Here is a 14,235-nt window from a genome sequence, read left to right as displayed (position 1 = left end):
TCCATGAGGTCTATAGAAAAAAAATCAGAAAAAACTTCAAGAGAAAAGCAGGAAAACAGGGAAAATCTTTTTTTTTTTGGAAAAACAACATTTGCCGGGACACCTAGTTTTTTAAAAAGTAGGGTGTTTTCCTTCAGTTGAGCGAAGGGCATTAAAGTCAACGATATATCAACCACAAGTTCCGGTGCGCCGGCCGCCGTACATCAGTGTGGGTTTAGTCCACGACCGACTGAATTTATAGTCGCCTTTATCCAGTGTGGGCAGCAGCCATGACACCCGTGACGTTTCCAAATCAACCCATCTGTCCATTCTCCTATTTATATAGCCTATATGGTTGCATATGAGTTGCAATTTGCTACAAAAATGTTCCAATATCAATATTTATATGCAGCTTCGGTCCTCGTTCCATCTATTTTTTATCATACCACAAAATGACGTTCTCGTGAAATGTCAAAATATCAATGTCATTAGCTTGACATTTCATGAGAATACCATTTTAGCAGTTTGACAGGAAACGGATTACCAGACTAGTTTGATGCGAGACATCCGTTGCGTACGATACCGACCTGTGGACGCTTACCTTTACGCGGTACGTCACAAATGCAAGCGTAATAAACTGTCGACGGCTGCCGTCGACTGCTGTCGACTGCCGCCGAGGCGTTTTCAAATGTAATAGCCAGGTAGATATTCTGCTATATTATGGCAAAATTATGGTAACTGACATAACTATTAACTTTTGTACACGCCGCGGGCGCTCAGCAACTACGTAATTACTTCAGGAAATTAGTAAATATTATTTACTTTAATCAAATAACCAGTTGATCTGGCAAACGTTGTTTCTTCCATATACGGTGTGACTTGTAGTAGTGCTTGAGAGCCTCAAAGAAAGATCTTTCGACCGAGGCGAGAGAGGACAACTCCGTTCAAAATGATATCACATAATGACATAAGTACATAACACATTGTAGGAGAACTCAGTAGTCATTATCATCCCAAGTTTTCAGACAAATTTCGGTACAAAAATTTAATGTTAAAATAGCGGGAAAACTAATCAGTAATCACATATTCTGACATACTTTGTATGTTTGTGTGATAAATGTACGTTGTAGGCGTTACATTTCTAGAAGTCCTAGATAGATAACCTTTATGTTTCCGTTTCCTGCTGGCAATCACAATATTATAATATATTTATTTTCTGAACCTCCAGTTAACAGCTATTTAATAAAATATTTAATGCTTGTTCCTTAAATCAGCTTAGAGATCCAAATTTCAATGACATTTTGTGATGTTTTGAGTCCCGACTCTCGTCTCGTATTGGACAATAGTGTGACATTTTTTAAGTTATAATTACATAATAAGTATATTATTTAGATTTATTTTAAGGCTATGCAAATTCCAAGTAAATTATTTAATTCAATGTTCAAGTCAAGCTCTCCTTGACTTTCTCTCAAAAGAAAGGCACTTACTTAGTGATTTGAGTGGCCCTTAATTTAAGCGTGGTTTGAATGTTCGTCTATAATCTATATTATATAATATAATATTATGTATGTCACCGTAAGATTTTAGATTGTAAACACCGCGAGATTGTAATATGACTTAGTAATGGATTGTAAGCAACCAGTTTTCCGGTGATTTAAATTAATTATTTCGTATTTAAAATAACTTCAAATGTCTGAAAATTTAATGTATAACATAAAATAAAATTTAGATATATTTAAAGTGCTGTGTGAATGTTCGGTTATTAAAATTAACCTAATTTATAATTCAAACTGCACTTTAAATATAAGTATATTTCTTATTTTCTAAATTTTATTCAATATTATACATTAAATTTTCAGGCAATTGAAGTTATTTTTAATACGAAATAATTAATTTAAAACCACCGGAAAACTGGTTGTTTACAATCCATCTCTTAGTCATATTACAATCTCGCGGTGTTTACAATCGTACGGTGACATATATAAATTATAAGGTTGTTTTGCGTATACACATTGTAATCGATCCAGTATAAAGCTCGCATGTTATATCTTATCTATCCGGCTGACTGCGTATCTGTAACGCGGAGTTTTCATTGTAGTATGAACGCTGATTAGTTGCCCCTATTTCATAATACATTTAAAAAAAAGTTATCATTTTCAGTTGTAGGTACCATACCAATTGACGGATGGCCGACCTACGTTATTCGGTCGGGTTAAATCAATCATCATTATTGGTTGAGATGTGTCTGTTAGATACTGGCAACTTAAACAAACTACGAAGGCCGCCCTCTAAACAGCTACAGTGTATTTCAATATGTAAAAAATCGGCCAAGTGCGAGTTGGAGTCGCGCACGAAGGGTTCCGTATCCTTACCACAATAGAGCAAAAACAGGCATTGAAAATTTTAATTACTTTATTTATTTAAATTTGATTATAAATTATTAAAGTACAAATAAAACTGAGTATTTCGTGAATATTTCAAGTGCCTATGTATTGCCGTTATTGATATCGAGCAAAAAATAGCAAAAAAAATCATGTTTTAGTATGGGACTCCCACTTAAATATTTAATTTATTTTGTTTTTAGTATGTGTTGATTATAGCAGCAACAGATACACAATCGTGTATATCTGTTGCTGCTATAATCAACACCTATTATACGTGGGAGAGCCATGTTTCGGCACGAATGGGCCGGCTCGACCGGATAAATACCACGTTCTCACAGAAAACCGGCGTGAAACAGCGCTTGCGCTGTGTTTTGCCGAGTGAGTGAGTTTACCGGAGGCCCAATCCCCTACCCTTTGGGTACGGAACTCTAAAAATGATAGTTCTCAAACACCGAAGAAATGTTCATTTCATTTCTATTTATGGGAGAGCTGCAATCTGTTTACTGTCAGGGTTAGTTCTTGAATAGAACTTAAATCTTTACAGCTGCACTAATTGCTCACTGTTTGAACCATCCCCTCTATTTGCCTGGTCACTCCTACGCTCAACCGATTTTAAGTGTTGCTCTTGTAAACGAGATTAGCGTGGGTGAGGGATATTTCTATCAAAATCCTATTTTATTTCATGCCTATTCCATAAATCCTCGAAATTCCAGTCAAGCGTGAAATCTTACGCCCACAGAGAGTCCAAGAAACTTCGGCATTCTTTGACTCCAATCCTATTCGTTTTTTGTGAAGCCATAGGCCACTGGGCCTGAACGTGGTCGCTACAATAGAACGAGTGAATGGACGTTTTTTGACACTTTATTGATAGAGGACATTTATTTAAGCCCGGCTGAAAAGTGCCTTTGTCCTGGACTGTACATCGAAAAAGGCGAATCTGTTCAACTAATTCTATGAAGACTTTTAAAATGGACCTACTGCTTTTATAATACAATAATTTTATACGGGTTTGTCAATCGTGATGTTGCAAAAGATCTGATCCCAGATTTGGCGTTTAGGAGAATATTTGCCGATTGTTTGTTTCGACTGGATCGTAGCTGTATTAATATTGTATTAGCCGAATAGGGATATACAGGGTTGCTATTTACTAAACAAAAACAATAGAAAACTACATGCAAGTACAAACGACAGTGCAAACATAAACTAGTTAATACATATTAAAAACTTAGCGTATCAGCCGTTCTACATAATTCATTGTTATCTATTAGATAAGCGAGCTCCCTACCCACAATCAATCAGCCGCCCCGACAAGAGCTTTGCATTTCATTATAACGAACTTGAGAACTCCATGCTTAGCTGATACGTTACCATAACTTATCACGAATAAAGAATTACCATAACGTAATAGATGAGCTCATGAATGAGGATTTATTATGAGATCGACATATAGGGCCCACCCAGTAGCCAGTAATACTTATTGTTTTATAGGTTCTGAGTTCTGACTTCTGCCATATAAGGGAGGCTTGCACCAACTTACTTTAACTATAACTGTAACTTTAACTACAATGCAAAATAGATCCTCATGGGTCGCAGTGACGTCAGGGCTACAGTGACCTGCCTTCTTTAAAAAAAAACAATGCAAAATGTCAAATCTTTCGTTAAAGTCAAAAATGGACGCCATATTTATATAACTATAAATAGATCTCGAAAAGGCTTTAAGAAGTTTAAACGGACGTGGCTAAAAAAGAAACTAACGCTGTCATCATACAAAAACGCCAGTTTTGACAGTTCACCTTTACCAGCAGCGCCCCCACCCACGTACATTTAAAGCCTTGTCGGACCAGCAACAGTCATCTGTCAATTTATGTGCTCAAAGTTAAGTTAGCTTTAACTATAAACATAACATTGACCATGTATGGATACGAAACAGCGCTCCTAGCGGTAACAACGGTAACTAATTCGATGGCATGCTAAGATTACACGGAGATTATTGAATTAAATCGTACTTTTTGAGGTACCCCCCAAAATCGAGACAGAGGTAATAATGGATGAGGTAAAGGTTCGGAAACCTACCCCAAAATTGATGGGGAGCAGGGGTGAGGGGAGGGGGGAGGAGGGGTAAACAGCCCCCGTCCCAACCCCACACTGAATTAACAAAAAATTAAAACCGACTTCCAAGGTAAAAACAATAATAACATCCTTATAATATGAACTAAAAAGTATTAAATAATTTTTCCTATCTAATAGTGCCTTTTTCCGGATTTGGCTAAACCTCAACTATTTCTGTACTCAATCTTCATCATTTTGAAGTCGGTACCAGATAGCTGAATCTTTAGTTCTCTGACAGAATATTTGAAACTTTTGGAACTGGCACCGACTTCAAAATTATGAAGATTGAGTACAGAAATAAATAGTTGAGTTTTAGCCGAATCCGGAAAAAGGCACTATTAGATAGGAAAAATTATTTAATACTTTTTAGTTCATATTATAAGGATGTTATTATTGTTTTTACCTAGGAAGTCGGTTTTAATTTTTTGTTAAAAATAATAATTTCACTCTTTTTAGTTACCTACTAACCATCGCGTAAGAAAATACTTCAACCCCTTAATATTATCTTAATCTTGGTAAATGTTTACAAACCTACCCCAATTTATTTGACAAACTACTACAAAGAAAGTTGACTATATCTGGGTGTTGTGGTCTAAGTTCCAACCTAATTGTGTTTGTTTTTGTTTTGGCGGGGGGCTGCGCCCAACGTCCCCCCCTTCGGTATCCGTGGCTGAGTAGTTAAGTAAGACCCAGTCATCACAGCCTTGAGATGCCTTAAAAATACTTCGTAAACATCAGAAAACAGATGATCTTATCTGAAGATTACGAAAATATCAAATGCGAATTTCTTCTAAACGGAGAGTTTACTGGCGGTGGAAACGGTAAGTAGGAGTTTTTCTCACCCAAAACAATCCTCCTTAATCCATGTCACCAACATTTAATTGACGTAGGTTCCTAAACCTTAGCCAAATTTTTTTAAGTATTTTCGCCATACTAACAAGGGTCACATTTCAGCCTGTCATTCGACAGGGGTTGATTTTTGAGAAAAGTATATCTGAGCTTTTTTGCTTCCCTTGGCGCCCCCTATCGATTGGTATAATAAAAAGGGGTGGTCATAGGGGGTTGTATTTTTGTCGTCAAAATTTTTCTATTTTCGCCATACTAACGAGGTTCGTATATCGGCCTGTATCTGGCCGGGGTTGATTTTTGAGAAAAGTTTATTTGAGCTTTCTTACTCCCCTTGGCGCCCCCTATCGATTGGTGTATTCAAAAGGGGTGGTTATAAGAGGTTGAATTTTTTCGTCCAAATTTTTTTAAGTATTTTCTCCGTGCTAACGAGGGTCACATTTCGGCCTGTCTTTCGACAGGGGTTGATTTTTGAGAAAAGTTTATCTGAGCTTTTTTGCTCGCCTTGGCGCCCCCTATCGATTGGTATATTCAAAAAGGGTTATAAGAAGTTAAAATTTTGACAAAAAAAAATTCTAAGTATTTTTTCCATAGTGCCCCGTTTCCTTCAGTCCAACCCAAATGTGTGCCTTACGCTCTGGAGTAAAGGTTGAATTTGTTACTTATGTTCAATTTTGTGGTACTTGAAATATTATGTATTTTGAAACAACATTATGAAACAACATTAATTATATTTTTTATTTTAAAATCGCTTTGAAATATACCAAATAAATAAGGACATAACGTGATGACTGATGATATTTTATGGTGTTGTGTGTATATTGTAACCATATACAACCATGTGAGTTGTGACATTGGTGACCCTGACATGGTAGTGATGATGATGATGATGATGATGAATGTAATTTGCATAGTAGCATATGCTTTCAGTTCTTAAAACAACGCCTAAACCCCCAAACTTGTCCCAACCCCCAAAATCTATAAGGAATCCGGAGTTCTCTTAGTATCTTCGGAACCATAGTATGCCTTGGTGCAAAATCTTGCGTTTTGGTAGCATATGCTTAGGATGCTTCTCCTAAAACCAAAATCACCATATGTTTCCATATAAATTTTGAGGAGTTCCCTTGATTACTCATGGATCCCATCATCAGATCATCACTTTTGTGAAAATAGGACCAAATTGGAGTGAAACCTAATATAACAAAACAAAAATATTGAAAATCGGTTCACAAACGGCGGAGTAGTGGTCGAACATACAAAAAAAAATATCCACAGCTGAATATATAACCTCCTCGTTTTTTGGAAGTCGGTTAAAAACCCCCAGTTTTGGAGCTACTCACCTTCTACCGTGTTAAAACTCGACATTACTTTGACGTTTTGTTTTTTTTTATGTTAATTAAACCTCCGGCTTCGGAATTGCACTGTAGGGGGTTGCCACCACCACTACTACAGAAAAAATAAGTCGACGGAGCCCTGCTATTTCTGGGTGGTTCACAAAAAAATAACCACGATGGCTAAGGCGGGTAGCGTAGCGCAGCAAAGCTAGCCATGTAACCTTTTTTTTTTCTTTTTTTTTTTTAGCCATCTAACCTAACCCAATCAAGTCTCATATGGCCAACATTGCTATTAATAACCTAGGAATTATAATAATATACCTACAGTGTCCTTATACATTTCCTACAAAATTATTTAAAAATCAAATATTATATATTATTTTAAAATGTCAATATATGAACTTACATATACCACTACATAATTAATTAATTATACATAATATAACTTTTTTTACTTTTTCTAATAGGGGTGTAGACAGTAAACGAAATACAATACAAATTATTGTTTTTTGGGAGTTTACTCATTAACTTTATAATATTTTATTTTATTAAATAAAAAGTAAATATGTAATCCGTAATATTACATGATCACAAACAGCCATCACAGAGTGTGACGTCACGATCTCCAAATTTTAAATTGTGTGTGACAGTGACATTCGATGTCAAACCCATACAAAGATTTTTGTTGTTTAAAGGACCGTTACGTCATAGCGACGCCATGATGAGCTTTATCGTTTTAGCGGGAAATTTTAAAACTAATTTTATTAAGTGGCTTCCTAACCTCTAGAACTAGTTTATAAAATTTTTTCCATATCTATCTATCTAACACCTTATCAAAATGGTCTTAGTCATAGTTGTATGGAGAAACCCACGAATCGATCGGGGTTTTCGGCGTTTTTTTGCGGTGAACATGTTACGAAATAACTCGAGCAATAACATTAATTTAAACTTCTATTTTTGTATTCTCATTTCATGTTTTACTGATTCCATTCAAGGTCATGGCGTGCCCCTTTATTTGTTCAAGCTCATACCAAAAAGTTTTATGATAAAAAACGTACTACGCATCAGTTACCTTAGGCACTAAAGTCCTGGTTTGTTACTTTCTTTTTTAACTTCTATAAAGTATTTTTTTGCATACCCATACTAATCCATATTTAGTATTATAAATGCGAAAGCCTGTCTGTCTGTCCGTCCGTCTGTATCACGCTCTAACCGCGGAACGGTTTTTGCTGAAATTTGGTATAAAGATCCTTTGAGTCCCGGAACTTAGGAGCCAGGATACTTTTTATCCCGGAAAAATATACAATTCCCGCGTGATAAACCAGTTTCAGCGCAAAGGAGTTGGGCGTCATCTTGTTCTATCTAAATCTGCTTTATGCTGGGTGTTGTCCATCGAATTCGTCGCTACATCAATTTCAATGTCGAATGAGTAATTACCAAGAAGCGATTTCTTCATATTGCGTAAATCACAAGTGTGTCATTACTGTACGAAGTATCCGCTCAATTTAGGTTACCTAAGTTTGTGTCGTAATCACTATGATTGTGAATTTAAGCTAGGCTTGACGTAGAATGTCCTAGTTAATTGTAGAATAGCAGTTATTTCGCTAAGGTCAGCTGTCTTTTAAATATTAAGGTCTTTATGCATTAAACACCGGTCTTGTTGTTTATTCTTCAAATATAAATCATCATGGCGCAATGGAGTACCAAAAATCTTACTGACTGAAATAAAACATAATTTTCTTTCGTTGCAGCATAATATTAAAGCCTAAAGGTAGGTGAAGTAATCTGTGCAAAAGTGGCTTATCTCGCTACTTGGGAGTTGGGACTAATGATTTTATTTTCGATCTTCCAAACGAACCCCTTCCCTCCCTAAAACAACCTGTTTAGAGAGGAAACGGGTCTTCATATAGAACGGGTATTTGCTGAGTCGCAAAAAATTTAAATATGACCTATCTATAATATAGATGTGTTACATCTCTGTTTAAATTGTGTGCATGATAATAATATTTAATTTTCATTATTGTGTTACAAAACTGAGTTACCTACCAGATTACAACAATTCTCATGTATTATGTAAAATAACTGTACACGTTAATAAAACAACTGTAATGGAAACATACTGATAATAATTAATTAATAAGTTATGTTATGAAATTTTGCCATTACAACCTCGTGTTAGAGGTGAGTGAATCAAATAATGATTAATTCATTAGATTTTTTTGATTATAAACCGCGTGCATATTTAAATTTTCATAAGGGTCAGTTTATACAAAAATGCATCCTCGTTTTTTGACAAGTCTCGAGCCTTGTGTTCGTCAGAGGTAAAATTAAAATTATCGATTTAAGTAAAAAAATTAAAGGTCCAAAACAAGTGACTATTATTATTTAAATTGTAGTATAAAATCGTTTATAAAGTACTTACATAACCTCAAGACCAGAAAGTAGCTTTTCAAACACAAAATACTGGTATTATACATATAAGTATGTATGTACATAGTTTAGTAGCAGGCTAGCAGATGACCTTTTTCAGACTGAATGCTGTCTATTCTATTGAACACATGTTTCACAAGGGCTTTATTATCATCGCGTCGTGGGTGGTTTCTTGTCTAGTAAGTATACTAAAACCTCGTAGGAAATTTTACAACCTAAAAGCAAATCTTGTTTTAGGGATTTTGTTTTTTAATGTTATCCCAGTAAACTCCTGCAAAACACCTCAGAAACTAGGCATAGGTCATAGGCCTTACAACTTACAAGTAATATGCAGTGAGGAAATTTCCCATATTTTTCGGTTTTATGGTAATGCCTGATCGAGCTAACTTCACCTATGGCACCTAAGTCAGATTACGATTGAGCTTAGCGCTCAATTAATATTTTTTCGAATCTGAAATTATTCCCTAAAACGCGCGTCTGGTAAATTTTTTGAGGTTTATTAATGACTGCGTCAGCGAACTGTGAAGAACAAAACTGAGCAGCATTCATCACTTTTTTACAACAATAATTCGTGTTCTCTCCTAGGTCATTTTCTCCTAAATTACAGCGTAGATTAATCGGTGAAACAAAATTATTAATGAAAACTTGAACCATTATTATTTATGGATGGCATCCGTCAACGACCGGGTGAAATGTGAGTTCTTTAATAATTCAGTGGGGCGAGGAGTTGCTGTTAATTAATTTACTTTTTACTTTAGGCACGAATAATGTCGAGTTCCGAACGTTCACTAAGCCGAACTCTCAATAGCTACTAAATATAGAATACTAGCTGTCCCGGCAAACGTTGTTTTGCCATAAAATGATTTTCCCTGTTTTTCTGCTTTTCTCTTGAAGTTTTTTTCTGATTTTTTTTCTATAGACCTCACGGAGCCCGAGACCTTTCCAATTAATGCAAAACCGTGGAAATCGGTTCGTGCGTTCTGGAGTTATAGCGTCAGGAAGGAAAACCCGACTTATTTTTATATTTTAGATTACGCAAAAGTCGGAGCAGAGGTAAAATAAATAATCCGACCAAAATCCGACACATTATATCAGAAAACTAAAAGAGAAGTAGTCACACTTTGAACAAAATCTTTTTGTTTACTGTCTTTGCTGGTGCCTGGTGCTGCCTCTAGCGTGAAAACATTGCAGTAACTGGTCTTATTAAATAAAACCAAAGATCAATCAACCAAAGAGAAAAGTAAAGTAGACTAGTATGGGTAAAAAGGGTAACTTACCTTAATAATTTAATTCAAAAATTAATAATAAGTGGCTCTACAATTTCTAAATCTCCACTATTTAGGAATTCCATAATTGTAGTTAATACCTCGATCGTGAGAATCGCAGACACAGATTTTCAATTGGTATGCGACAGCCGGGTGCCGCTTGGGGATTGTTGGGAACTTATGTTGCCAACAAACTGAAATGCAGTTTGGCGGTTTTTAGGGTAAGGACATAATGTTGTAAAATAATGGAATAAATACTTTAAAAAAAATAATAATACTCCCCACACCGGTTTCGGTGACGGTGGCCGGTTTCATTGAAACCAGACCAGGTACGCAGGAGTAATTTTTATAGTGCCCAAGTGTGTGCGCAGTACACAAGAGCACTCTCTATTCCTTTTACTCTCATAACCCAGTGGGACGGAAGACCGACACGACCGGCGAGAGATCAGGCGCAGGACCGACTTTTTACATGCCCATCCGACGCATGGATCATCTTACTTGTCAGACAATCAGGTGATCAGCCTGCATTGTCCTAACCAAACTTGGAAATAACATGTTTCCAACGCGGGATTCGAACCCACGACCTCCGGAGTCGAGAGCGACGCTCTAACCACTAGACCACGGAGGCGTTTAAAAAAAAATGTCATATGTATATCACATAATTTTTTTTACATTGGGAAATGCTTTACGCATTCCCGGAGGATTGGGGATATCTGCCAAGTGCCAGGGTATGAGACTCCCCTGCGAAGGTCTACCCACTAAAACCACACGGTGCTCCACCCCCCGCGGCAGAGTAGCGGGTACGATGTATCATGTAACCTACCGCAACTATGTAACGAATTATTGACGCATTATACTGCGTGAAATTTTAATGGTTGTTTTTCCGCAGTAAAATGATTCTATCTTAGTACTTACAATAGATTTATGAAGTTTTTTTTTATGCAGATCATAAAAAAAATTCGGCCGGGTCATAGCTGCTCGCGCCTATCGGCATAAAGTTGCCATAGTACGCCATACAAAATATTTTTTATTTTCAAAAAACAACATGCATTATTCGATAGTGCTACTATAGGTAAATCGTTCTGCTGCGGGAAAACAACCACTAAAATTTCACGTTGTATACGAGGTTACGAACTAAATTAATCCAACATTAGTTAACAGCTCTGTTTCTTATTAGATTCAGTCCGTTTTCTATCAAACAGCAAACTGTTTTCAAGATCAAGGTACTTGTACTAATATTATTGTATTCTGTTTCTGTGATACTGGTAATCTACTACATACAGACAAAGTACGTCAAAGTTCAAATGAGTGTGTTTTGGACATAAAGTTAATATACCTAGCGGAATAGAGAAACAAAGGCCTGAGCAAGAAAGTGTCACTATCAGTAACACTGCGTGGTAAAAAGAGACGTGTGATACATGACACCAGCACTCTTTTTTTGACGTCCAGTCGGCACGTGCCGCACGTTGACAATTTAATCTCATAGAATTCATGTTCAATCATGCTTGTGTAAGTGTATACGTACACATATTTTTCACACAGATGAAAAGTGAAAACCATATTTGGTTTCGTTTGACAGCTCGAGATTGTTGCTCTATTCCGCTAGGTATATTAACTTTATGGTTTGGAGGTTTGACCAATCACCGCTGGTTTGACAGGTTTGACGTATTATACCTGCATCGAAACCATAGTGTCGAATTTACAATAAAGCAGAATAAGAATCGAAGCAAAGACAGAATCGCTGTAAAGTTCTATAGATTTTTGACCAGGTTCTACTGTCTACAAAATATAATATTCGTTTCATGCATGCTCCGTGCATTTAAAGTGTATGCAAAAGCACCAAAATAAAGAAATTAACACGAATAAAACAGCCTATTAGTCAAATGAATGAACTATGTAGCTAAAGTTTATGTCAACAGGAAACTGTTGAATATTAAATATTAACAGTGATTCACCGCCATATTGACCGTCAATGCTATATTTAACTGAACTAAAAAGCACTATTACTATTTATTTGTATTAAAATACTACGTTTCTTAGTAAGTACTTGAGGCACAGAATAGATAATAGTACAACTTGAGGTATGCATATAATATGTTAAACATTGTGAAACATCCTTGGTATACAAATAAATATAATAATGTTTTTCTTTAGGGTCAATTTATATTAGCGCAGAGTTGAAGCGAAACTAAGAGAATTTCCAAAAACCGAACACAGAAAATTCAACCTTAACTCTAGAGCGTAACGTATACATTACTTCTGCAAGGCCAATCAGCGTTGGTCGGGCGCATCCACGCGAATTCGCGCGGATGCGTGCGCCTTTTCAAATTCTCAGAAGTAATAAAGTGCGTTAATACTTTGGAGTTAAGGCACAGAATAGATAATAGTACAAGGTTAAGGTTGAATTTGTTATATTCAGTTTTAATAATTCGCTTCGATGCGCTTCGACTCTGCGCTAATATAAATTGACCCTAAAATATGTTCCAAGTCCCAATAGAAGGGAATCGAACCAACGACTTCCTCCGGCCTCCCGGTTACGAGTCATGGTCAACTACTAGACCACGGAGACGTTTTTCATGTCAGGGGCTGATGATGATGGTATAGAAATATTTCTCTGGCACGTCGATACTTCTACGTGTGAAATCCAGTTGATTATGACTGTATGAGTTACATGTCCCCGTTTTTAGACAAGTAATGCTGGACGAATTTGAAATTTAAATCGCTGCGGCTCTTTCATCATCTGCGCTTCATGCAGCTCGAAAGTAAATCTGGGGACACTGTATCATTTCTTACGCAACTGCTTTGTCTCGACTCTTGCGTTGACATTATTTATATTAGGACAGTATTTCAAAACGTATCTAACATACTTAATTCAAATCCGTATGTAGGTATTACCTAACCCGGCTCCGCGCAACAAGTACAATGTAATCAAAGGTACCTACGATATACATAAAAGGTTAACATTTATTATATAAGTAATTTGATGTTTTAACCGTCGTCGACTTGTTAAATTTTTAATTACCCCCCGTTACCTTACATAAGACAATCACACTCAACCTACCTACACGTACGAAAGAGGTCGTTGACCGAGAATAGCAAAAAAATGTCGCACATGCACTATCAACGCTAAATCTATGTTTTGACGATTATTCAGTTTATTTACTTGTATTATTTAATGCATTCCGGAGAAGCGGCGTTTTAAACTTATAATTTATAAAATATGAAATATCAACATACCTTTCAATTTTGTTATCCGCACGGAAAGTTCACGTAAAACCAAACTAATCTTGTTTCTACACAAGTCAACAGCCTCCGATCAAACAGAACAGTTTATCTGAAAATAGAAACGAATTTTATTAATGTATACCTACCGTCTTAACACCGACCGGAGCCCTAACGAAGGAATTATTGCTCTAACCGCCATTGCGACGTAAACAACGTCGTTAATCGAACAAATAATCTCGAATGCGATACGCACCGATATAAAATACACGTTCACGATAGTTTTTGTCCACAACACAACGTATAGCCGGTCTTTTCGCAGCTACACTAGTTTATTTTCCGATCGCATCGTATCGAACGAGTAACATCCAACCTGTACAGCGGTCGGCGCGAGACTGAGCGAAGCTAGCGCCCTCCTCTTCGCCCCGTGTCGAGTGTGTGAGTGTTTTGTTTGTGAGGGTGCGCCCTGCGCCCCGAATCCCGACATCGGTTTATTTATTTTCGAATACAGGGTGAGGAGATCTGACTGTGCATTATAGGTGAGGTATATCGGCGGAGGAAGGTGGAGTGTTGTGAGTTGTGACTTGTGAAACTCTCGCATCAAGGATATACGTGCAAGTGCGTCGCAACTCGCAACAAACGGCCATGAACTAGCACGTCAGGCGC

General features: G+C 36.7%; 1 protein-coding gene across 6 annotated transcripts in view; it reads right to left on the bottom strand.

Moving 5' to 3' along the window:
* Positions 1-13,988, bottom strand: part of LOC121726360 (brain tumor protein) — a 158,459-nt gene extending 144,471 nt beyond the window's left edge. For all 6 annotated transcript variants that reach the window (XM_042113692.1, XM_042113689.1, XM_042113696.1 and 3 more), the window contains exons 1-2: positions 13,826-13,988; positions 13,585-13,681 (exon numbers count right to left, since the gene is read on the bottom strand). The gene's annotated coding sequence lies outside the window, so the exon portion shown is untranslated. The remainder of the gene's footprint in view (positions 1-13,584; positions 13,682-13,825) is intronic.
* Positions 13,989-14,235: the final 247 nt, after the last annotated feature.

Source organism: Aricia agestis, chromosome 4 (assembly GCF_905147365.1).
Source record: "Aricia agestis chromosome 4, ilAriAges1.1, whole genome shotgun sequence".
NCBI lineage: Eukaryota > Metazoa > Arthropoda > Insecta > Lepidoptera > Lycaenidae > Aricia > Aricia agestis.
This window is presented reverse-complemented; position numbering and strand designations above follow the sequence as displayed.